Source organism: Strix aluco, unplaced genomic scaffold (assembly GCF_031877795.1).
Source record: "Strix aluco isolate bStrAlu1 unplaced genomic scaffold, bStrAlu1.hap1 HAP1_SCAFFOLD_41, whole genome shotgun sequence".
Lineage (NCBI taxonomy): Eukaryota > Metazoa > Chordata > Aves > Strigiformes > Strigidae > Strix > Strix aluco.
This window is the reverse complement of record NW_027436552.1, coordinates 1,201,505-1,224,415: the sequence shown is the minus strand read 5'-3', so window position 1 is coordinate 1,224,415 and position 22,911 is coordinate 1,201,505.

Here is a 22,911-nt window from a genome sequence, read left to right as displayed (position 1 = left end):
ATGTGAACAGGCACAGAGAAGGTGCTAGCAGGGAATTCTCTGCCTGCCTTTCCCCAGTGCTCTGCAAGCTCTCCAGGACAACATAAAATCTGGGGCTCTGTGCTTTCTTTCCTTCTGAACAAGTGTTAGTGTTTTATGCACAAAAGCGATTCTTGCGAAGCGATGTGAACACTTCTGCTTCCCAGGCACAGAGAAGGTGCTATCAGGGAATTCTCTGCCTGCCTTTCCCCAGTGCTCTGCAAGCTCTCCAGGACAACATAAAATCTGGGGCTCTGTGCTTTCTTTCCTTCTGAACAAGTGTTACTGTTTTCTGCACAAAAGAGATTCTGCGAAGCAATGTGAACACTTCTGCTTCCCAGGCACAGAGAAGGTGCTAGCAGGGAATTCTCTGCCTGCCTTTCCCCAGTGCTCTGCAAGCTCTCCAGGACTACATAGAATCTGGGGCTCTGTGCTTTCTTTCCTTCTGAACAAGTGTTACTGTTTTCTGCACAAAAGCGATTCTGCGAAGCAATCTGAACAGGCACAGAGAAGGTGCTAGCAGGGAATTCTCTGCCTGCCTTTCCCCAGTGCTCTGCAAGCTCTCCAGGACAACATAAAATCTGGGGCTCTGTGCTTTCTTTCCTTCTGAACAAGTGTTACTGTTTTCTGCACAAAAGCGATTCTGCGAAGCAATGTGAACACTTCTGCTTCCCAGGCACAGAGAAGGTGCTAGCAAGGAATTCTCTGCCTGCCTTTCCCCAGTGCTCTGCAAGCTCTCCAGGACAACATAAAATCTGGGGCTCTGTGCTTTCTTTCCTTCTGAACAAATGTTACTGTTTTCTGCACAAAAGCGATTCTGCGAAACAATGTCAACAGGCACAGAGAAGGTGCTATCAGGGAATTCTCTGCCTGCCTTTCCCCAGTGCTCTGCAAGCTCTCCAGGACAACATAGAATCTGGGGCTCTGTGCTTTCTTTCGTTCTGAACAAGTGTTACTGTTTTCTGCACAAAAGCGATTCTGCGAAGCAATGTGAACAGGCACAGAGAAGGTGCTATCAGGGAATTCTCTGCCTGCCTTTCCCCAGTGCTCTGCAAGCTCTCCAGGACAACAGCAAATCTGGGGCTCTGTGCTTTCTTTCGTTCTGAACAAGTGTTAGTGTTTTCTGCACAAAAGCGATTCTGCGAAGCAATGTGAACACTTCTGCTTCCCAGGCACAGAGAAGGTCCTAGCAGTGAATTCTCTGCCTGCCTTTCCCCAGTGCTCTGCAAGCTCTCCAGGACTACATAGAATCTGGGGCTCTGTGCTTTCTTTCCTTCTGAACAAGTGTTACTGTTTTCTGCACAAAAGCGATTCTGCGAAGCAATCTGAACAGGCACAGAGAAGGTGCTAGCAGGGAATTCTCTGCCTGCCTTTCCCCAGTGCTCTGCAAGCTCTCCAGGACAACATAAAATCTGGGGCTCTGTGCTTTCTTTCGTTCTGAACAAGTGTTACTGTTTTCTGCACAAAAGCGATTCTGCGAAACAATGTGAACAGGCACAGAGAAGGTGCTATCAGGGAATTCTCTGCCTGCCTTTCCCCAGTGCTCTGCAAGCTCTCCAGGACAACATAGAATCTGGGGCTTTGTGCTTTCTTTCGTTCTGAACAACTGTTAGTGTTTTATGCACAAAAGCGATTCTTGCGAAGCAATGTGAACACCTCTGCTTCCCAGGCACAGAGAAGGTGCTAGCAGGGAATTCTCTGCCTGCCTTTCCCCAGTGCTCTGCAAGCTCTCCAGGACAACAGCAAATCTGGGGCTCTGTGCTTTCTTTCGTTCTGAACAAGTGTTACTGTTTTCTGCACAAAAGCGATTCTGCGAAGCAATGTGAACAGGCACAGAGAAGGTGCTATCAGGGAATTCTCTGCCTGCCTTTCCCCAGTGCTCTGCAAGCTCTCCAGGACAACATAAAATCTGGGGCTCTGTGCTTTCTTTCCTTCTGAACAAGTGTTACTGTTTTCTGCACAAAAGCGATTCTGCGAAGCAATGTGAACACTTCTGCTTCCCAGGCACAGAGAAGGTGCTATCAGGGAATTCTCTGCCTGCCTTTTCCCAGTGCTCTGCAAGCTCTCCAGGACAACATAAAATCTGGGGCTCTGTGCTTTCTTTCCTTCTGAACAAGTGTTACTGTTTTCTGCACAAAAGCGATTCTGCGAAGCAATGTGAACACTTCTGCTTCCCAGGCACAGAGAAGGTGCTAGCAAGGAATTCTCTGCCTGCCTTTCCCCAGTGCTCTGCAAGCTCTCCAGGACAACATAAAATCTGGGGCTCTGTGCTTTCTTTCGTTCTGAACAAGTGTTACTGTTTTCTGCACAAAAGCGATTCTGCGAAGCAATGTGAACAGGCACAGAGAAGGTGCTATCAGGGAATTCTCTGCCTGCCTTTCCCCAGTGCTCTGCAAGCTCTCCAGGACAACATAAAATCTGGGGCTCTGTGCTTTCTTTCCTTCTGAACAAGTGTTAGTGTTTTATGCACAAAAGCGATTCTTGCGAAGCGATGTGAACACTTCTGCTTCCCAGGCACAGAGAAGGTGCTATCAGGGAATTCTCTGCCTGCCTTTCCCCAGTGCTCTGCAAGCTCTCCAGGACAACATAAAATCTGGGGCTCTGTGCTTTCTTTCCTTCTGAACAAGTGTTACTGTTTTCTGCACAAAAGCGATTCTGCGAAGCAATGTGAACACTTCTGCTTCCCAGGCACAGAGAAGGTGCTAGCAAGGAATTCTCTGCCTGCCTTTCCCCAGTGCTCTGCAAGCTCTCCAGGACAACATAAAATCTGGGGCTCTGTGCTTTCTTTCGTTCTGAACAAGTGTTACTGTTTTCTGCACAAAAGCGATTCTGCGAAGCAATGTGAACAGGCACAGAGAAGGTGCTATCAGGGAATTCTCTGCCTGCCTTTCCCCAGTGCTCTGCAAGCTCTCCAGGACAACATAAAATCTGGGGCTCTGTGCTTTCTTTCGTTCTGAACAAGTGTTACTGTTTTCTGCACAAAAGCGATTCTGCGAAGCAATGTGAACACTTCTGCTTCCCAGGCACAGAGAAGGTGCTATCAGGGAATTCTCTGCCTGCCTTTCCCCAGTGCTCTGCAAGCTCTCCAGGACAACATAAAATCTGGGGCTCTGTGCTTTCTTTCGTTCTGAACAAGTGTTACTGTTTTCTGCACAAAAGCGATTCTGCGAAGCAATGTGAACAGGCACAGAGAAGGTGCTATCAGGGAATTCTCTGCCTGCCTTTCCCCAGTGCTCTGCAAGCTCTCCAGGACAACATAGAATCTGGGGCTTTGTGCTTTCTTTCGTTCTGAACAACTGTTACTGTTTTCTGCACAAAAGCGATTCTTGCGAAGCAATGTGAACACTTCTGCTTCCCAGGCACACAGAAGGTGCTAGCAGGGAATTCTCTGCCTGCCTTTCCCCAGTGCTCTGCAAGCTCTCCAGGACAACAGCAAATCTGGGGCTCTGTGCTTTCTTTCGTTCTGAACAAGTGTTACTGTTTTCTGCACAAAAGCGGTTCTGCGAAGCAATCTGAACAGGCACAGAGAAGGTGCTATCAGGGAATTCTCTGCCTGCCTTTCCCCAGTGCTCTGCAAGCTCTCCAGGACAACATAAAATCTGGGGCTCTGTGCTTTCTTTCCTTCTGAACAAGTGTTACTGTTTTCTGCACAAAAGCGATTCTTGCGAAGCAATGTGAACACTTCTGCTTCCCAGGCACAGAGAAGATGCTAGGAAGGAATTCTCTGCCTGGCTTTCCCCAGTGCTCTGCAAGCTCTCCAGGGCAACATAAAATCTGGGGCTCTGTGCTTTCTTTCGTTCTGAACAAGTGTTACTGTTTTCTGCACAAAAGCGAATCTGCGAAACAATGTGAACAGGCACAGAGAAGGTGCTATCAGGGAATTCTCTGCCTGCCTTTCCCCAGTGCTCTGCAAGCTCTCCAGGACAACATAAAATCTGGGGCTCTGTGCTTTCTTTCGTTCTGAACAACTGTTACTGTTTTCTGCACAAAAGCGATTCTTGCGAAGCAGTGTGAACACTTCTGCTTCCCAGGCACAGAGAAGGTGCTAGCAAGGAATTCTCTGCTGCCTTTCCCCAGTGCTCTGCAAGCTCCCCAGGACAACATAAAATCTGGGGCTCTGTGCTTTCTTTCCTTCTGAACAAGTGTTACTGTTTTCTGCACAAAAGCGATTCTGCGAAGCAATGTGAACACTTCTGCTTCCCAGGCACAGAGAAGGTGCTAGGAAGGAATTCTCTGCCTGCCTTTCCCCAGTGCTCTGCAAGCTCTCCAGGACAACATAAAATCTGGGGCTCTGTGCTTTCTTTCGTTCTGAACAAGTGTTACTGTTTTCTGCACAAAAGCGATTCTGCGAAACAATGTCAACAGGCACAGAGAAGGTGCTATCAGGGAATTCTCTGCCTGCCTTTCCCCAGTGCTCTGCAAGCTCTCCAGGACTACAGCAAATCTGGGGCTCTGTGCTTTCTTTCGTTCTGAACAAGTGTTACTGTTTTCTGCACAAAAGCGATTCTGCGAAGCAATGTGAACAGGCACAGAGAAGGTGCTATCAGGGAATTCTCTGCCTGCCTTTCCCCAGTGCTCTGCAAGCTCTCCAGGACAACATAAAATCTGGGGCTCTGTGCTTTCTTTCCTTCTGAACAAGTGTTAGTGTTTTATGCACAAAAGCGATTCTTGCGAAGCGATGTGAACACTTCTGCTTCCCAGGCACAGAGAAGGTGCTATCAGGGAATTCTCTGCCTGCCTTTCCCCAGTGCTCTGCAAGCTCTCCAGGACAACATAAAATCTGGGGCTCTGTGCTTTCTTTCCTTCTGAACAAGTGTTACTGTTTTCTGCACAAAAGCGATTCTGCGAAGCAATGTGAACACTTCTGCTTCCCAGGCACAGAGAAGGTGCTAGCAAGGAATTCTCTGCCTGCCTTTCCCCAGTGCTCTGCAAGCTCTCCAGGACAACAGCAAATCTGGGGCTCTGTGCTTTCTTTCGTTCTGAACAAGTGTTAGTGTTTTCTGCACAAAAGCGATTCTGCGAAGCAATGTGAACAGGCACAGAGAAGGTGCTATCAGGGAATTCTCTGCCTGCCTTTCCCCAGTGCTCTGCAAGCTCTCCAGGACAACATAAAATCTGGGGCTCTGTGCTTTCTTTCCTTCTGAACAAGTGTTAGTGTTTTATGCACAAAAGCGATTCTTGCGAAGCGATGTGAACACTTCTGCTTCCCAGGCACAGAGAAGGTGCTATCAGGGAATTCTCTGCCTGCCTTTCCCCAGTGCTCTGCAAGCTCTCCAGGACAACATAAAATCTGGGGCTCTGTGCTTTCTTTCCTTCTGAACAAGTGTTACTGTTTTCTGCACAAAAGAGATTCTGCGAAGCAATGTGAACACTTCTGCTTCCCAGGCACAGAGAAGGTGCTAGCAGGGAATTCTCTGCCTGCCTTTCCCCAGTGCTCTGCAAGCTCTCCAGGACTACATAGAATCTGGGGCTCTGTGCTTTCTTTCCTTCTGAACAAGTGTTACTGTTTTCTGCACAAAAGCGATTCTGCGAAGCAATCTGAACAGGCACAGAGAAGGTGCTAGCAGGGAATTCTCTGCCTGCCTTTCCCCAGTGCTCTGCAAGCTCTCCAGGACAACATAAAATCTGGGGCTCTGTGCTTTCTTTCCTTCTGAACAAGTGTTACTGTTTTCTGCACAAAAGCGATTCTGCGAAGCAATGTGAACACTTCTGCTTCCCAGGCACAGAGAAGGTGCTAGCAAGGAATTCTCTGCCTGCCTTTCCCCAGTGCTCTGCAAGCTCTCCAGGACAACATAAAATCTGGGGCTCTGTGCTTTCTTTCCTTCTGAACAAATGTTACTGTTTTCTGCACAAAAGCGATTCTGCGAAACAATGTCAACAGGCACAGAGAAGGTGCTATCAGGGAATTCTCTGCCTGCCTTTCCCCAGTGCTCTGCAAGCTCTCCAGGACAACATAGAATCTGGGGCTCTGTGCTTTCTTTCGTTCTGAACAAGTGTTACTGTTTTCTGCACAAAAGCGATTTTGCGAAGCAATGGGAACACTTCTGCTTCCCAGGCACAGAGAAGGTGCTAGCAGGGAATTCTCTGCCTGCCTTTCCCCAGTGCTCTGCAAGCTCTCCAGGACAACAGCAAATCTGGGGCTCTGTGCTTTCTTTCGTTCTGAACAAGTGTTAGTGTTTTCTGCACAAAAGCGATTCTGCGAAGCAATGTGAACACTTCTGCTTCCCAGGCACAGAGAAGGTCCTAGCAGTGAATTCTCTGCCTGCCTTTCCCCAGTGCTCTGCAAGCTCTCCAGGACTACATAAAATCTGGGGCTCTGTGCTTTCTTTCCTTCTGAACAATTGTTAGTGTTTTCTGCACAAAAGCGATTCTGCGAAGCAATGTGAACACTTCTGCTTCCCAGGCACAGAGAAGATGCTAGGAAGGAATTCTCTGCCTGGCTTTCCCCAGTGCTCTGCAAGCTCTCCAGGGCAACATAAAATCTGGGGCTCTGTGCTTTCTTTCGTTCTGAACAAGTGTTACTGTTTTCTGCACAAAAGCGATTCTGCGAAACAATGTGAACAGGCACAGAGAAGGTGCTATCAGGGAATTCTCTGCCTGCCTTTCCCCAGTGCTCTGCAAGCTCTCCAGGACAACATAGAATCTGGGGCTCTGTGCTTTCTTTCGTTCTGAACAACTGTTACTGTTTTCTGCACAAAAGCGATTCTTGCGAAGCAGTGTGAACACTTCTGCTTCCCAGGCACAGAGAAGGTGCTAGCAAGGAATTCTCTGCTGCCTTTCCCCAGTGCTCTGCAAGCTCTCCAGGACAACATAAAATCTGGGGCTCTGTGCTTTCTTTCCTTCTGAACAAGTGTTACTGTTTTCTGCACAAAAGCGATTCTGCGAAGCAATGTGAACACTTCTGCTTCCCAGGCACAGAGAAGGTGCTAGCAAGGAATTCTCTGCCTGCCTTTCCCCAGTGCTCTGCAAGCTCTCCAGGACAACAGCAAATCTGGGGCTCTGTGCTTTCTTTCCTTCTGAACAAGTGTTACTGTTTTCTGCACAAAAGCGATTCTGCGAAGCAATGTGAACAGGCACAGAGAAGGTGCTAGCAGGGAATTCTCTGCCTGCCTTTCCCCAGTGCTCTGCAAGCTCTCCAGGACAACATAAAATCTGGGGCTCTGTGCTTTCTTTCCTTCTGAACAAGTGTTAGTGTTTTATGCACAAAAGCGATTCTTGCGAAGCGATGTGAACACTTCTGCTTCCCAGGCACAGAGAAGGTGCTAGCAGGGAATTCTCTGCCTGCCTTTCCCCAGTGCTCTGCAAGCTCTCCAGGACAACATAAAATCTGGGGCTCTGTGCTTTCTTTCGTTCTGAACAAGTGTTACTGTTTTCTGCACAAAAGCGATTCTGCGAAGCAATGTGAACACTTCTGCTTCCCAGGCACAGAGAAGGTCCTAGCAAGGAATTTTCTGCTGCCTTTCCCCAGTGCTCTGCAAGCTCTCCAGGACAACATAAAATCTGGGGCTCTGTGCTTTCTTTCCTTCTGAACAAGTGTTACTGTTTTCTGCACAAAAGCGATTCTGCGAAGCAATGTGAACACTTCTGCTTCCCAGGCACAGAGAAGGTGCTAGGAAGGAATTCTCTGCCTGCCTTTCCCCAGTGCTCTGCAAGCTCTCCAGGACAACATAAAATCTGGGGCTCTGTGCTTTCTTTCGTTCTGAACAAGTGTTAGTGTTTTCTGCACAAAAGCGATTCTGCGAAACAATGTCAACAGGCACAGAGAAGGTGCTATCAGGGAATTCTCTGCCTGCCTTTCCCCAGTGCTCTGCAAGCTCTCCAGGACAACATAGAATCTGGGGCTCTGTGCTTTCTTTCGTTCTGAACAAGTGTTACTGTTTTCTGCACAAAAGCGATTCTTGCGAAGCAATGTGAACACTTCTGCTTCCCAGGCACAGAGAAGGTGCTAGCAGGGAATTCTCTGCCTGCCTTTCCCCAGTGCTCTGCAAGCTCTCCAGGACAACAGCAAATCTGGGGCTCTGTGCTTTCTTTCGTTCTGAACAAGTGTTAGTGTTTTCTGCACAAAAGCGATTCTGCGAAGCAATGTGAACACTTCTGCTTCCCAGGCACAGAGAAGGTCCTAGCAGTGAATTCTCTGCCTGCCTTTCCCCAGTGCTCTGCAAGCTCTCCAGGACTACATAGAATGTGGGGCTCTGTGCTTTCTTTCCTTCTGAACAAGTGTTACTGTTTTCTGCACAAAAGCGATTCTGCGAAGCAATCTGAACAGGCACAGAGAAGGTGCTAGCAGGGAATTCTCTGCCTGCCTTTCCCCAGTGCTCTGCAAGCTCTCCAGGACAACATAGAATCTGGGGCTCTGTGCTTTCTTTTGTTCTGAACAACTGTTACTGTTTTCTGCACAAAAGCGATTCTTGTGAAGCAATGTGAACACTTCTGCTTCCCAGGCACAGAGAAGGTGCTAGCAGGGAATTCTCTGCCTGCCTTTCCCCAGTGCTCTGCAAGCTCTCCAGGACAACAGCAAATCTGGGGCTCTGTGCTTTCTTTCGTTCTGAACAAGTGTTAGTGTTTTCTGCACAAAAGCGATTCTGCGAAGCAATGTGAACACTTCTGCTTCCCAGGCACAGAGAAGGTCCTAGCAGTGAATTCTCTGCCTGCCTTTCCCCAGTGTTCTGCAAGCTCTCCAGGACTACATAGAATCTGGGGCTCTGTGCTTTCTTTCCTTCTGAACAAGTGTTACTGTTTTCTGCACAAAAGCGATTCTGCGAAGCAATCTGAACAGGCACAGAGAAGGTGCTAGCAGGGAATTCTCTGCCTGCCTTTCCCCAGTGCTCTGCAAGCTCTCCAGGACAACATAAAATCTGGGGCTCTGTGCTTTCTTTCCTTCTGAACAAGTGTTACTGTTTTCTGCACAAAAGCGATTCTGCGAAACAATGTGAACAGGCACAGAGAAGGTGCTAGCAAGGAATTCTCTGCCTGCCTTTCCCCAGTGCTCTGCAAGCTCTCCAGGACAACATAGAATCTGGGGCTTTGTGCTTTCTTTCGTTCTGAACAACTGTTACTGTTTTCTGCACAAAAGCGATTCTTGCGAAGCAATGTGAACACTTCTGCTTCCCAGGCACAGAGAAGGTGCTAGCAGGGAATTCTCTGCCTGCCTTTCCCCAGTGCTCTGCAAGCTCTCCAGGACAACAGCAAATCTGGGGCTCTGTGCTTTCTTTCGTTCTGAACAAGTGTTACTGTTTTCTGCACAAAAGCGATTCTGCGAAGCAATGTGAACAGGCACAGAGAAGGTGCTATCAGGGAATTCTCTGCCTGCCTTTCCCCAGTGCTCTGCAAGCTCTCCAGGACAACATAAAATCTGGGGCTCTGTGCTTTCTTTCCTTCTGAACAAGTGTTAGTGTTTTATGCACAAAAGCGATTCTTGCGAAGCGATGTGAACACTTCTGCTTCCCAGGCACAGAGAAGGTGCTATCAGGGAATTCTCTGCCTGCCTTTCCCCAGTGCTCTGCAAGCTCTCCAGGACAACATAAAATCTGGGGCTCTGTGCTTTCTTTCCTTCTGAACAAGTGTTACTGTTTTCTGCACAAAAGCGATTCTGCGAAGCAATGTGAACACTTCTGCTTCCCAGGCACAGAGAAGGTGCTAGCAAGGAATTCTCTGCCTGCCTTTCCCCAGTGCTCTGCAAGCTCTCCAGGACAACAGCAAATCTGGGGCTCTGTGCTTTCTTTCGTTCTGAACAAGTGTTAGTGTTTTCTGCACAAAAGCGATTCTGTGAAGCAATGTGAACAGGCACAGAGAAGGTGCTATCAGGGAATTCTCTGCCTGCCTTTCCCCAGTGCTCTGCAAGCTCTCCAGGACAACATAAAATCTGGGGCTCTGTGCTTTCTTTCGTTCTGAACAAGTGTTAGTGTTTTATGCACAAAAGCGATTCTTGCGAAGCGATGTGAACACTTCTGCTTCCCAGGCACAGAGAAGGTGCTATCAGGGAATTCTCTGCCTGCCTTTCCCCAGTGCTCTGCAAGCTCTCCAGGACAACATAAAATCTGGGGCTCTGTGCTTTCTTTCCTTCTGAACAAGTGTTAATGTTTTCTGCACAAAAGAGATTCTGCGAAGCAATGTGAACACTTCTGCTTCCCAGGCACAGAGAAGGTGCTAGCAAGGAATTCTCTGCCTGCCTTTCCCCAGTGCTCTGCAAGCTCTCCAGGACAACAGCAAATCTGGGGCTCTGTGCTTTCTTTCGTTCTGAACAAGTGTTACTGTTTTCTGCACAAAAGCGATTCTGCGAAGCAATGTGAACAGGCACAGAGAAGGTGCTATCAGGGAATTCTCTGCCTGCCTTTCCCCAGTGCTCTGCAAGCTCTCCAGGACAACATAAAATCTGGGGCTCTGTGCTTTCTTTCCTTCTGAACAAGTGTTAGTGTTTTCTGCACAAAAGCGATTCTGCGAAGCAATGTGAACACTTCTGCTTCCCAGGCACAGAGAAGGTGCTAGCAAGGAATTCTCTGCTGCCTTTCCCCAGTGCTCTGCAAGCTCTCCAGGACAACATAAAATCTGGGGCTCTGTGCTTTCTTTCCTTCTGAACAAGTGTTACTGTTTTCTGCACAAAAGCGATTCTGCGAAACAATGTGAACAGGCACAGAGAAGGTGCTAGCAAGGAATTCTCTGCCTGCCTTTCCCCAGTGCTCTGCAAGCTCTCCAGGACAACATAAAATCTGGGGCTCTGTGCTTTCTTTCCTTCTGAACAAGTGTTAGTGTTTTATGCACAAAAGCGATTCTTGCGAAGCGATGTGAACACTTCTGCTTCCCAGGCACAGAGAAGGTGCTATCAGGGAATTCTCTGCCTGCCTTTCCCCAGTGCTCTGCAAGCTCTCCAGGACAACATAAAATCTGGGGCTCTGTGCTTTCTTTCGTTCTGAACAAGTGTTACTGTTTTCTGCACAAAAGCGATTCTGCGAAGCAATGTGAACACTTCTGCTTCCCAGGCACAGAGAAGGTGCTAGCAAGGAATTCTCTGCTGCCTTTCCCCAGTGCTCTGCAAGCTCTCCAGGACAACATAAAATCTGGGGCTCTGTGCTTTCTTTCCTTCTGAACAAGTGTTACTGTTTTCTGCACAAAAGCGATTCTGCGAAGCAATGTGAACACTTCTGCTTCCCAGGCACAGAGAAGGTGCTAGGAAGGAATTCTCTGCCTGCCTTTCCCCAGTGCTCTGCAAGCTCTCCAGGACAACATAAAATCTGGGGCTCTGTGCTTTCTTTCGTTCTGAACAAGTGTTAGTGTTTTCTGCACAAAAGCGATTCTGCGAAACAATGTCAACAGGCACAGAGAAGGTGCTATCAGGGAATTCTCTGCCTGCCTTTCCCCAGTGCTCTGCAAGCTCTCCAGGACAACATAGAATCTGGGGCTCTGTGCTTTCTTTCGTTCTGAACAACTGTTACTGTTTTCTGCACAAAAGCGATTCTTGCGAAGCAATGTGAACACTTCTGCTTCCCAGGCACAGAGAAGGTGCTAGCAGGGAATTCTCTGCCTGCCTTTCCCCAGTGCTCTGCAAGCTCTCCAGGACAACAGCAAATCTGGGGCTCTGTGCTTTCTTTCCTTCTGAACAAGTGTTAGTGTTTTCTGCACAAAAGCGATTCTGCGAAGCAATGTGAACACTTCTGCTTCCCAGGCACAGAGAAGGTCCTAGCAGTGAATTCTCTGCCTGCCTTTCCCCAGTGCTCTGCAAGCTCTCCAGGACAACAGCAAATCTGGGGCTCTGTGCTTTCTTTCGTTCTGAACAAGTGTTAGTGTTTTCTGCACAAAAGCGATTCTGCGAAGCAATCTGAACAGGCACAGAGAAGGTGCTAGCAGGGAATTCTCTGCCTGCCTTTCCCCAGTGCTCTGCAAGCTCTCCAGGACAACATAAAATCTGGGGCTCTGTGCTTTCTTTCGTTCTGAACAAGTGTTACTGTTTTCTGCACAAAAGCGATTCTGCGAAGCAATGTGAACACTTCTGCTTCCCAGGCACAGAGAAGATGCTAGGAAGGAATTCTCTGCCTGCCTTTCCCCAGTGCTCTGCAAGCTCTCCAGGACAACATAAAATCTGGGGCTCTGTGCTTTCTTTCGTTCTGAACAACTGTTACTGTTTTCTGCACAAAAGCGATTCTGCGAAACAATGTGAACAGGCACAGAGAAGGTGCTATCAGGGAATTCTCTGCCTGCCTTTCCCCAGTGCTCTGCAAGCTCTCCAGGACAACATAAAATCTGGGGCTCTGTGCTTTCTTTCGTTCTGAACAAGTGTTACTGTTTTCTGCACAAAAGCGATTCTGCGAAGCAATGTGAACACTTCTGCTTCCCAGGCACAGAGAAGGTGCTAGGAAGGAATTCTCTGCCTGCCTTTCCCCAGTGCTCTGCAAGCTCTCCAGGACAACATAAAATCTGGGGCTCTGTGCTTTCTTTCGTTCTGAACAAGTGTTACTGTTTTCTGCACAAAAGCGATTCTGCGAAACAATGTCAACAGGCACAGAGAAGGTGCTATCAGGGAATTCTCTGCCTGCCTTTCCCCAGTGCTCTGCAAGCTCTCCAGGACAACAGCAAATCTGGGGCTCTGTGCTTTCTTTCGTTCTGAACAACTGTTACTGTTTTCTGCACAAAAGCGATTCTGCGAAGCAATCTGAACAGGCACAGAGAAGGTGCTATCAGGGAATTCTCTGCCTGCCTTTCCCCAGTGCTCTGCAAGCTCTCCAGGACAACATAAAATCTGGGGCTCTGTGCTTTCTTTCGTTCTGAACAAGTGTTACTGTTTTCTGCACAAAAGCGATTCTGCGAAACAATGTGAACAGGCACAGAGAAGGTGCTATCAGGGAATTCTCTGCCTGCCTTTCCCCAGTGCTCTGCAAGCTCTCCAGGACAACATAGAATCTGGGGCTTTGTGCTTTCTTTCGTTCTGAACAACTGTTAGTGTTTTATGCACAAAAGCGATTCTTGCGAAGCAATGTGAACACCTCTGCTTCCCAGGCACAGAGAAGGTGCTAGCAAGGAATTCTCTGCCTGCCTTTCCCCAGTGCTCTGCAAGCTCTCCAGGACAACAGCAAATCTGGGGCTCTGTGCTTTCTTTCGTTCTGAACAAGTGTTACTGTTTTCTGCACAAAAGCGATTCTGCGAAGCAATGTGAACAGGCACAGAGAAGGTGCTATCAGGGAATTCTCTGCCTGCCTTTCCCCAGTGCTCTGCAAGCTCTCCAGGACAACATAAAATCTGGGGCTCTGTGCTTTCTTTCGTTCTGAACAAGTGTTAGTGTTTTCTGCACAAAAGCGATTCTGCGAAGCAATGTGAACAGGCACAGAGAAGGTGCTATCAGGGAATTCTCTGCCTGCCTTTCCCCAGTGCTCTGCAAGCTCTCCAGGAAAACATAGAATCTGGGGCTCTGTGCTTTCTTTCGTTCTGAACAACTGTTACTGTTTTCTGCACAAAAGCGATTCTTGCGAAGCAAAGTGAACACTTCTGCTTCCCAGGCACAGAGAAGGTGCTAGCAGGGAATTCTCTGCCTGCCTTTCCCCAGTGCTCTGCAAGCTCTCCAGGACAACAGCAAATCTGGGGCTCTGTGCTTTCTTTCGTTCTGAACAAGTGTTAGTGTTTTCTGCACAAAAGCGATTCTGCGAAGCAATGTGAACACTTCTGCTTCCCAGGCACAGAGAAGGTCCTAGCAGTGAATTCTCTGCCTGCCTTTCCCCAGTGCTCTGCAAGCTCTCCAGGACTACATAGAATGTGGGGCTCTGTGCTTTCTTTCCTTCTGAACAAGTGTTAGTGTTTTCTGCACAAAAGCGATTCTGCGAAGCAATCTGAACAGGCACAGAGAAGGTGCTAGCAGGGAATTCTCTGCCTGCCTTTCCCCAGTGCTCTGCAAGCTCTCCAGGACAACATAAAATCTGGGGCTCTGTGCTTTCTTTCCTTCTGAACAAGTGTTAGTGTTTTCTGCACAAAAGCGATTCTGCGAAGCAATGTGAACACTTCTGCTTCCCAGGCACAGAGAAGATGCTAGGAAGGAATTCTCTGCCTGCCTTTCCCCAGTGCTCTGCAAGCTCTCCAGGACAACATAAAATCTGGGGCTCTGTGCTTTCTTTCGTTCTGAACAAGTGTTACTGTTTTCTGCACAAAAGCGATTCTGCGAAACAATGTGAACAGGCACAGAGAAGGTGCTATCAGGGAATTCTCTGCCTGCCTTTCCCCAGTGCTCTGCAAGCTCTCCAGGACTACATAGAATCTGGGGCTCTGTGCTTTCTTTCGTTCTGAACAACTGTTACTGTTTTCTGCACAAAAGCGATTCTTGCGAAGCAATGTGAACACTTCTGCTTCCCAGGCACAGAGAAGGTGCTAGCAAGGAATTCTCTGCCTGCCTTTCCCCAGTGCTCTGCAAGCTCTCCAGGACAACATAGAATCTGGGGCTCTGTGCTTTCTTTCGTTCTGAACAAGTGTTACTGTTTTCTGCACAAAAGCGATTCTGCGAAGCAATGTGAACAGGCACAGAGAAGGTGCTATCAGGGAATTCTCTGCCTGCCTTTCCCCAGTGCTCTGCAAGCTCTCCAGGACAACATAAAATCTGGGGCTCTGTGCTTTCTTTCGTTCTGAACAAGTGTTACTGTTTTCTGCACAAAAGCGATTCTGCGAAGCAATGTGAACACTTCTGCTTCCCAGGCACAGAGAAGGTGCTAGGAAGGAATTCTCTGCCTGCCTTTCCCCAGTGCTCTGCAAGCTCTCCAGGACAACATAAAATCTGGGGCTCTGTGCTTTCTTTCGTTCTGAACAAGTGTTACTGTTTTCTGCACAAAAGCGATTCTGCGAAACAATGTCAACAGGCACAGAGAAGGTGCTATCAGGGAATTCTCTGCCTGCCTTTCCCCAGTGCTCTGCAAGCTCTCCAGGACAACAGCAAATCTGGGGCTCTGTGCTTTCTTTCGTTCTGAACAAGTGTTAGTGTTTTCTGCACAAAAGCGATTCTGCGAAGCAATGTGAACACTTCTGCTTCCCAGGCACAGAGAAGGTCCTAGCAGTGAATTCTCTGCCTGCCTTTCCCCAGTGCTCTGCAAGCTCTCCAGGACTACATAGAATCTGGGGCTCTGTGCTTTCTTTCCTTCTGAACAAGTGTTACTGTTTTCTGCACAAAAGCGATTCTGCGAAGCAATCTGAACAGGCACAGAGAAGGTGCTAGCAGGGAATTCTCTGCCTGCCTTTCCCCAGTGCTCTGCAAGCTCTCCAGGACAACATAAAATCTGGGGCTCTGTGCTTTCTTTCGTTCTGAACAAGTGTTACTGTTTTCTGCACAAAAGCGATTCTGCGAAACAATGTGAACAGGCACAGAGAAGGTGCTATCAGGGAATTCTCTGCCTGCCTTTCCCCAGTGCTCTGCAAGCTCTCCAGGACAACATAGAATCTGGGGCTTTGTGCTTTCTTTCGTTCTGAACAACTGTTAGTGTTTTATGCACAAAAGCGATTCTTGCGAAGCAATGTGAACACCTCTGCTTCCCAGGCACAGAGAAGGTGCTAGCAGGGAATTCTCTGCCTGCCTTTCCCCAGTGCTCTGCAAGCTCTCCAGGACAACAGCAAATCTGGGGCTCTGTGCTTTCTTTCGTTCTGAACAAGTGTTACTGTTTTCTGCACAAAAGCGATTCTGCGAAGCAATGTGAACAGGCACAGAGAAGGTGCTATCAGGGAATTCTCTGCCTGCCTTTCCCCAGTGCTCTGCAAGCTCTCCAGGACAACATAAAATCTGGGGCTCTGTGCTTTCTTTCCTTCTGAACAAGTGTTACTGTTTTCTGCACAAAAGCGATTCTGCGAAGCAATGTGAACACTTCTGCTTCCCAGGCACAGAGAAGGTGCTATCAGGGAATTCTCTGCCTGCCTTTCCCCAGTGCTCTGCAAGCTCTCCAGGACAACATAAAATCTGGGGCTCTGTGCTTTCTTTCCTTCTGAACAAGTGTTACTGTTTTCTGCACAAAAGAGATTCTGCGAAGCAATGTGAACACTTCTGCTTCCCAGGCACAGAGAAGGTGCTAGGAAGGAATTCTCTGCCTGCCTTTCCCCAGTGCTCTGCAAGCTCTCCAGGACAACATAAAATCTGGGGCTCTGTGCTTTCTTTCGTTCTGAACAAGTGTTACTGTTTTCTGCACAAAAGCGATTCTGCGAAGCAATGTGAACAGGCACAGAGAAGGTGCTATCAGGGAATTCTCTGCCTGCCTTTCCCCAGTGCTCTGCAAGCTCTCCAGGACAACATAAAATCTGGGGCTCTGTGCTTTCTTTCGTTCTGAACAAGTGTTACTGTTTTCTGCACAAAAGCGATTCTGCGAAGCAATGTGAACACTTCTGCTTCCCAGGCACAGAGAAGGTGCTATCAGGGAATTCTCTGCCTGCCTTTCCCCAGTGCTCTGCAAGCTCTCCAGGACAACATAAAATCTGGGGCTCTGTGCTTTCTTTCGTTCTGAACAAGTGTTACTGTTTTCTGCACAAAAGCGATTCTGCGAAACAATGTGAACAGGCACAGAGAAGGTGCTATCAGGGAATTCTCTGCCTGCCTTTCCCCAGTGCTCTGCAAGCTCTCCAGGACAACATAGAATCTGGGGCTTTGTGCTTTCTTTCGTTCTGAACAAGTGTTACTGTTTTCTGCACAAAAGCGATTCTGCGAAGCAATGTGAACACTTCTGCTTCCCAGGCACAGAGAAGGTGCTAGCAGGGAATTCTCTGCCTGCCTTTCCCCAGTGCTCTGCAAGCTCTCCAGGACAACAGCAAATCTGGGGCTCTGTGCTTTCTTTCGTTCTGAACAAGTGTTACTGTTTTCTGCACAAAAGCGATTCTGCGAAGCAATGTGAACACTTCTGCTTCCCAGGCAGAGAGAAGGTGCTATCAGGGAATTCTCTGCCTGCCTTTCCCCAGTGCTCTGCAAGCTCTCCAGGACTACATAGAATCTGGGGCTCTGTGCTTTATTTCCTTCTGAACAAGTGTTACTGTTTTCTGCACAAAAGCGGTTCTGCGAAGCAATCTGAACAGGCACAGAGAAGGTGCTAGCAGGGAATTCTCTGCCTGCCTTTCCCCAGTGCTCTGCAAGCTCTCCAGGACAACATAAAATCTGGGGCTCTGTGCTTTCTTTCCTTCTGAACAAGTGTTACTGTTTTCTGCACAAAAGCGATTCTTGCGAAGCAATGTGAACACTTCTGCTTCCCAGGCACAGAGAAGATGCTAGGAAGGAATTCTCTGCCTGGCTTTCCCCAGTGCTCTGCAAGCTCTCCAGGGCAACATAAAATCTGGGGCTCTGTGCTTTCTTTCGTTCTGAACAAGTGTTACTGTTTTCTGCACAAAAGCGAATCTGCGAAACAATGTGAACAGGCACAGAGAAGGTGCTATCAGGGAATTCTCTGCCTGCCTTTCCCCAGTGCTCTGCAAGCTCTCCAGGACAACATAGAATCTGGGGCTCTGTGCTTTCTTTCGTTCTGAACAACTGTTACTGTTTTCTGCACAAAAGCGATTCTTGCGAAGCAGTGTGAACACTTCTGCTTCCCAGGCACAGAGAAGGTGCTAGCAAGGAATTCTCTGCTGCCTTTCCCCAGTGCTCTGCAAGCTCCCCAGGACAACATAAAATCTGGGGCTCTGTGCTTTCTTTCCTTCTGAACAAGTGTTACTGTTTTCTGCACAAAAGCGATTCTGCGAAGCAATGTGAACACTTCTGCTTCCCAGGCACAGAGAAGGTGCTAGGAAGGAATTCTCTGCCTGCCTTTCCCCAGTGCTCTGCAAGCTCTCCAGGACAACATAAAATCTGGGGCTCTGTGCTTTCTTTCGTTCTGAACAAGTGTTACTGTTTTCTGCACAAAAGCGATTCTGCGAAACAATGTCAACAGGCACAGAGAAGGTGCTATCAGGGAATTCTCTGCCTGCCTTTCCCCAGTGCTCTGCAAGCTCTCCAGGACAACATAGAATCTGGGGCTCTGTGCTTTCTTTCGTTCTGAACAAGTGTTACTGTTTTCTGCACAAAAGCGATTCTGCGAAGCAATGTGAACACTTCTGCTTCCCAGGCACAGAGAAGGTCCTAGCAGTAAATTCTCTGCCTGCCTTTCCCCAGTGCTCTGCAAGCTCTCCAGGACTACATAGAATCTGGGGCTCTGTGCTTTCTTTCCTTCTGAACAAGTGTTACTGTTTTCTGCACAAAAGCGATTCTGCGAAGCAATCTGAACAGGCACAGAGAAGGTGCTATCAGGGAATTCTCTGCCTGCCTTTCCCCAGTGCTCTGCAAGCTCTCCAGGACAACATAAAATCTGGGGCTCTGTGCTTTCTTTCGTTCTGAACAAGTGTTACTGTTTTCTGCACAAAAGCGATTCTGCGAAACAATGTGAACAGGCACAGAGAAGGTGCTATCAGGGAATTCTCTGCCTGCCTTTCCCCAGTGCTCTGCAAGCTCTCCAGGACAACATAGAATCTGGGGCTTTGTGCTTTCTTTCGTTCTGAACAACTGTTACTGTTTTCTGCACAAAAGCGATTCTTGCGAAGCAATGTGAACACTTCTGCTTCCCAGGCACAGAGAAGGTGCTAGCAGGGAATTCTCTGCCTGCCTTTCCCCAGTGCTCTGCAAGCTCTCCAGGACAACAGCAAATCTGGGGCTCTGTGCTTTCTTTCGTTCTGAACAAGTGTTACTGTTTTCTGCACAAAAGCGATTCTGCGAAGCAATGTGAACACTTCTGCTTCCCAGGCAGAGAGAAGGTGCTATCAGGGAATTCTCTGCCTGCCTTTCCCCAGTGCTCTGCAAGCTCTCCAGGACTACATAGAATCTGGGGCTCTGTGCTTTATTTCCTTCTGAACAAGTGTTACTGTTTTCTGCACAAAAGCGGTTCTGCGAAGCAATCTGAACAGGCACAGAGAAGGTGCTAGCAGGGAATTCTCTGCCTGCCTTTCCCCAGTGCTCTGCAAGCTCTCCAGGACAACATAAAATCTGGGGCTCTGTGCTTTCTTTCCTTCTGAACAAGTGTTACTGTTTTCTGCACAAAAGCGATTCTTGCGAAGCAATGTGAACACTTCTGCTTCCCAGGCACAGAGAAGATGCTAGGAAGGAATTCTCTGCCTGGCTTTCCCCAGTGCTCTGCAAGCTCTCCAGGGCAACATAAAATCTGGGGCTCTGTGCTTTCTTTCGTTCTGAACAAGTGTTACTGTTTTCTGCACAAAAGCGAATCTGCGAAACAATGTGAACAGGCACAGAGAAGGTGCTATCAGGGAATTCTCTGCCTGCCTTTCCCCAGTGCTCTGCAAGCTCTCCAGGACAACATAGAATCTGGGGCTCTGTGCTTTCTTTCGTTCTGAACAACTGTTACTGTTTTCTGCACAAAAGCGATTCTTGCGAAGCAGTGTGAACACTTCTGCTTCCCAGGCACAGAGAAGGTGCTAGCAAGGAATTCTCTGCTGCCTTTCCCCAGTGCTCTGCAAGCTCCCCAGGACAACATAAAATCTGGGGCTCTGTGCTTTCTTTCCTTCTGAACAAGTGTTACTGTTTTCTGCACAAAAGCGATTCTGCGAAGCAATGTGAACACTTCTGCTTCCCAGGCACAGAGAAGGTGCTAGCAGGGAATTCTCTGCCTGCCTTTCCCCAGTGCTCTGCAAGCTCTCCAGGACAACATAGAATCTGGGGCTCTGTGCTTTCTTTCGTTCTGAACAAGTGTTAGTGTTTTCTGCACAAAAGCGATTCTGCGAAGCAATGTGAACACTTCTGCTTCCCAGGCACAGAGAAGGTCCTAGCAGTGAATTCTCTGCCTGCCTTTCCCCAGTGCTCTGCAAGCTCTCCAGGACTACATAGAATCTGGGGCTCTGTGCTTTCTTTCCTTCTGAACAAGTGTTACTGTTTTCTGCACAAAAGCGATTCTGCGAAGCAATCTGAACAGGCACAGAGAAGGTGCTAGCAGGGAATTCTCTGCCTGCCTTTCCCCAGTGCTCTGCAAGCTCTCCAGGACAACATAAAATCTGGGGCTCTGTGCTTTCTTTCCTTCTGAACAAGTGTTACTGTTTTCTGCACAAAAGCGATTCTGCGAAACAATGTGAACAGGCACAGAGAAGGTGCTAGCAAGGAATTCTCTGCCTGCCTTTCCCCAGTGCTCTGCAAGCTCTCCAGGACAACATAAAATCTGGGGCTCTGTGCTTTCTTTCCTTCTGAACAAGTGTTAGTGTTTTATGCACAAAAGCGATTCTTGCGAAGCGATGTGAACACTTCTGCTTCCCAGGCACAGAGAAGGTGCTATCAGGGAATTCTCTGCCTGCCTTTCCCCAGTGCTCTGCAAGCTCTCCAGGACAACATAAAATCTGGGGCTCTGTGCTTTCTTTCGTTCTGAACAAGTGTTACTGTTTTCTGCACAAAAGCGATTCTGCGAAGCAATGTGAACACTTCTGCTTCCCAGGCACAGAGAAGGTGCTAGCAAGGAATTCTCTGCTGCCTTTCCCCAGTGCTCTGCAAGCTCTCCAGGACAACATAAAATCTGGGGCTCTGTGCTTTCTTTCCTTCTGAACAAGTGTTACTGTTTTCTGCACAAAAGCGATTCTGCGAAGCAATGTGAACACTTCTGCTTCCCAGGCACAGAGAAGGTGCTAGGAAGGAATTCTCTGCCTGCCTTTCCCCAGTGCTCTGCAAGCTCTCCAGGACAACATAAAATCTGGGGCTCTGTGCTTTCTTTCGTTCTGAACAAGTGTTAGTGTTTTCTGCACAAAAGCGATTCTGCGAAACAATGTCAACAGGCACAGAGAAGGTGCTATCAGGGAATTCTCTGCCTGCCTTTCCCCAGTGCTCTGCAAGCTCTCCAGGACAACATAGAATCTGGGGCTCTGTGCTTTCTTTCGTTCTGAACAACTGTTACTGTTTTCTGCACAAAAGCGATTCTTGCGAAGCAATGTGAACACTTCTGCTTCCCAGGCACAGAGAAGGTGCTAGCAGGGAATTCTCTGCCTGCCTTTCCCCAGTGCTCTGCAAGCTCTCCAGGACAACAGCAAATCTGGGGCTCTGTGCTTTCTTTCCTTCTGAACAAGTGTTAGTGTTTTCTGCACAAAAGCGATTCTGCGAAGCAATCTGAACAGGCACAGAGAAGGTGCTAGCAGGGAATTCTCTGCCTGCCTTTCCCCAGTGCTCTGCAAGCTCTCCAGGACAACATAAAATCTGGGGCTCTGTGCTTTCTTTCCTTCTGAACAAGTGTTAGTGTTTTCTGCACAAAAGCGATTCTGCGAAGCAATGTGAACACTTCTGCTTCCCAGGCACAGAGAAGATGCTAGGAAGGAATTCTCTGCCTGCCTTTCCCCAGTGCTCTGCAAGCTCTCCAGGACAACATAAAATCTGGGGCTCTGTGCTTTCTTTCGTTCTGAACAAGTGTTACTGTTTTCTGCACAAAAGCGATTCTGCGAAACAATGTGAACAGGCACAGAGAAGGTGCTATCAGGGAATTCTCTGCCTGCCTTTCCCCAGTGCTCTGCAAGCTCTCCAGGACAACATAGAATCTGGGGCTCTGTGCTTTCTTTCGTTCTGAACAACTGTTACTGTTTTCTGCACAAAAGCGATTCTTGCGAAGCAATGTGAACACTTCTGCTTCCCAGGCACAGAGAAGGTGCTAGCAAGGAATTCTCTGCCTGCCTTTCCCCAGTGCTCTGCAAGCTCTCCAGGACAACATAGAATCTGGGGCTCTGTGCTTTCTTTCGTTCTGAACAAGTGTTACTGTTTTCTGCACAAAAGCGATTCTGCGAAGCAATGTGAACAGGCACAGAGAAGGTGCTATCAGGGAATTCTCTGCCTGCCTTTCCCCAGTGCTCTGCAAGCTCTCCAGGACAACATAAAATCTGGGGCTCTGTGCTTTCTTTCGTTCTGAACAAGTGTTACTGTTTTCTGCACAAAAGCGATTCTGCGAAGCAATGTGAACACTTCTGCTTCCCAGGCACAGAGAAGGTGCTAGGAAGGAATTCTCTGCCTGCCTTTCCCCAGTGCTCTGCAAGCTCTCCAGGACAACATAAAATCTGGGGCTCTGTGCTTTCTTTCGTTCTGAACAAGTGTTACTGTTTTCTGCACAAAAGCGATTCTGCGAAACAATGTCAACAGGCACAGAGAAGGTGCTATCAGGGAATTCTCTGCCTGCCTTTCCCCAGTGCTCTGCAAGCTCTCCAGGACAACAGCAAATCTGGGGCTCTGTGCTTTCTTTCGTTCTGAACAAGTGTTAGTGTTTTCTGCACAAAAGCGATTCTGCGAAGCAATGTGAACACTTCTGCTTCCCAGGCACAGAGAAGGTCCTAGCAGTGAATTCTCTGCCTGCCTTTCCCCAGTGCTCTGCAAGCTCTCCAGGACTACATAGAATCTGGGGCTCTGTGCTTTCTTTCCTTCTGAACAAGTGTTACTGTTTTCTGCACAAAAGCGATTCTGCGAAGCAATCTGAACAGGCACAGAGAAGGTGCTAGCAGGGAATTCTCTGCCTGCCTTTCCCCAGTGCTCTGCAAGCTCTCCAGGACAACATAAAATCTGGGGCTCTGTGCTTTCTTTCGTTCTGAACAAGTGTTACTGTTTTCTGCACAAAAGCGATTCTGCGAAACAATGTGAACAGGCACAGAGAAGGTGCTATCAGGGAATTCTCTGCCTGCCTTTCCCCAGTGCTCTGCAAGCTCTCCAGGACAACATAGAATCTGGGGCTTTGTGCTTTCTTTCGTTCTGAACAACTGTTAGTGTTTTATGCACAAAAGCGATTCTTGCGAAGCAATGTGAACACCTCTGCTTCCCAGGCACAGAGAAGGTGCTAGCAGGGAATTCTCTGCCTGCCTTTCCCCAGTGCTCTGCAAGCTCTCCAGGACAACAGCAAATCTGGGGCTCTGTGCTTTCTTTCGTTCTGAACAAGTGTTACTGTTTTCTGCACAAAAGCGATTCTGCGAAGCAATGTG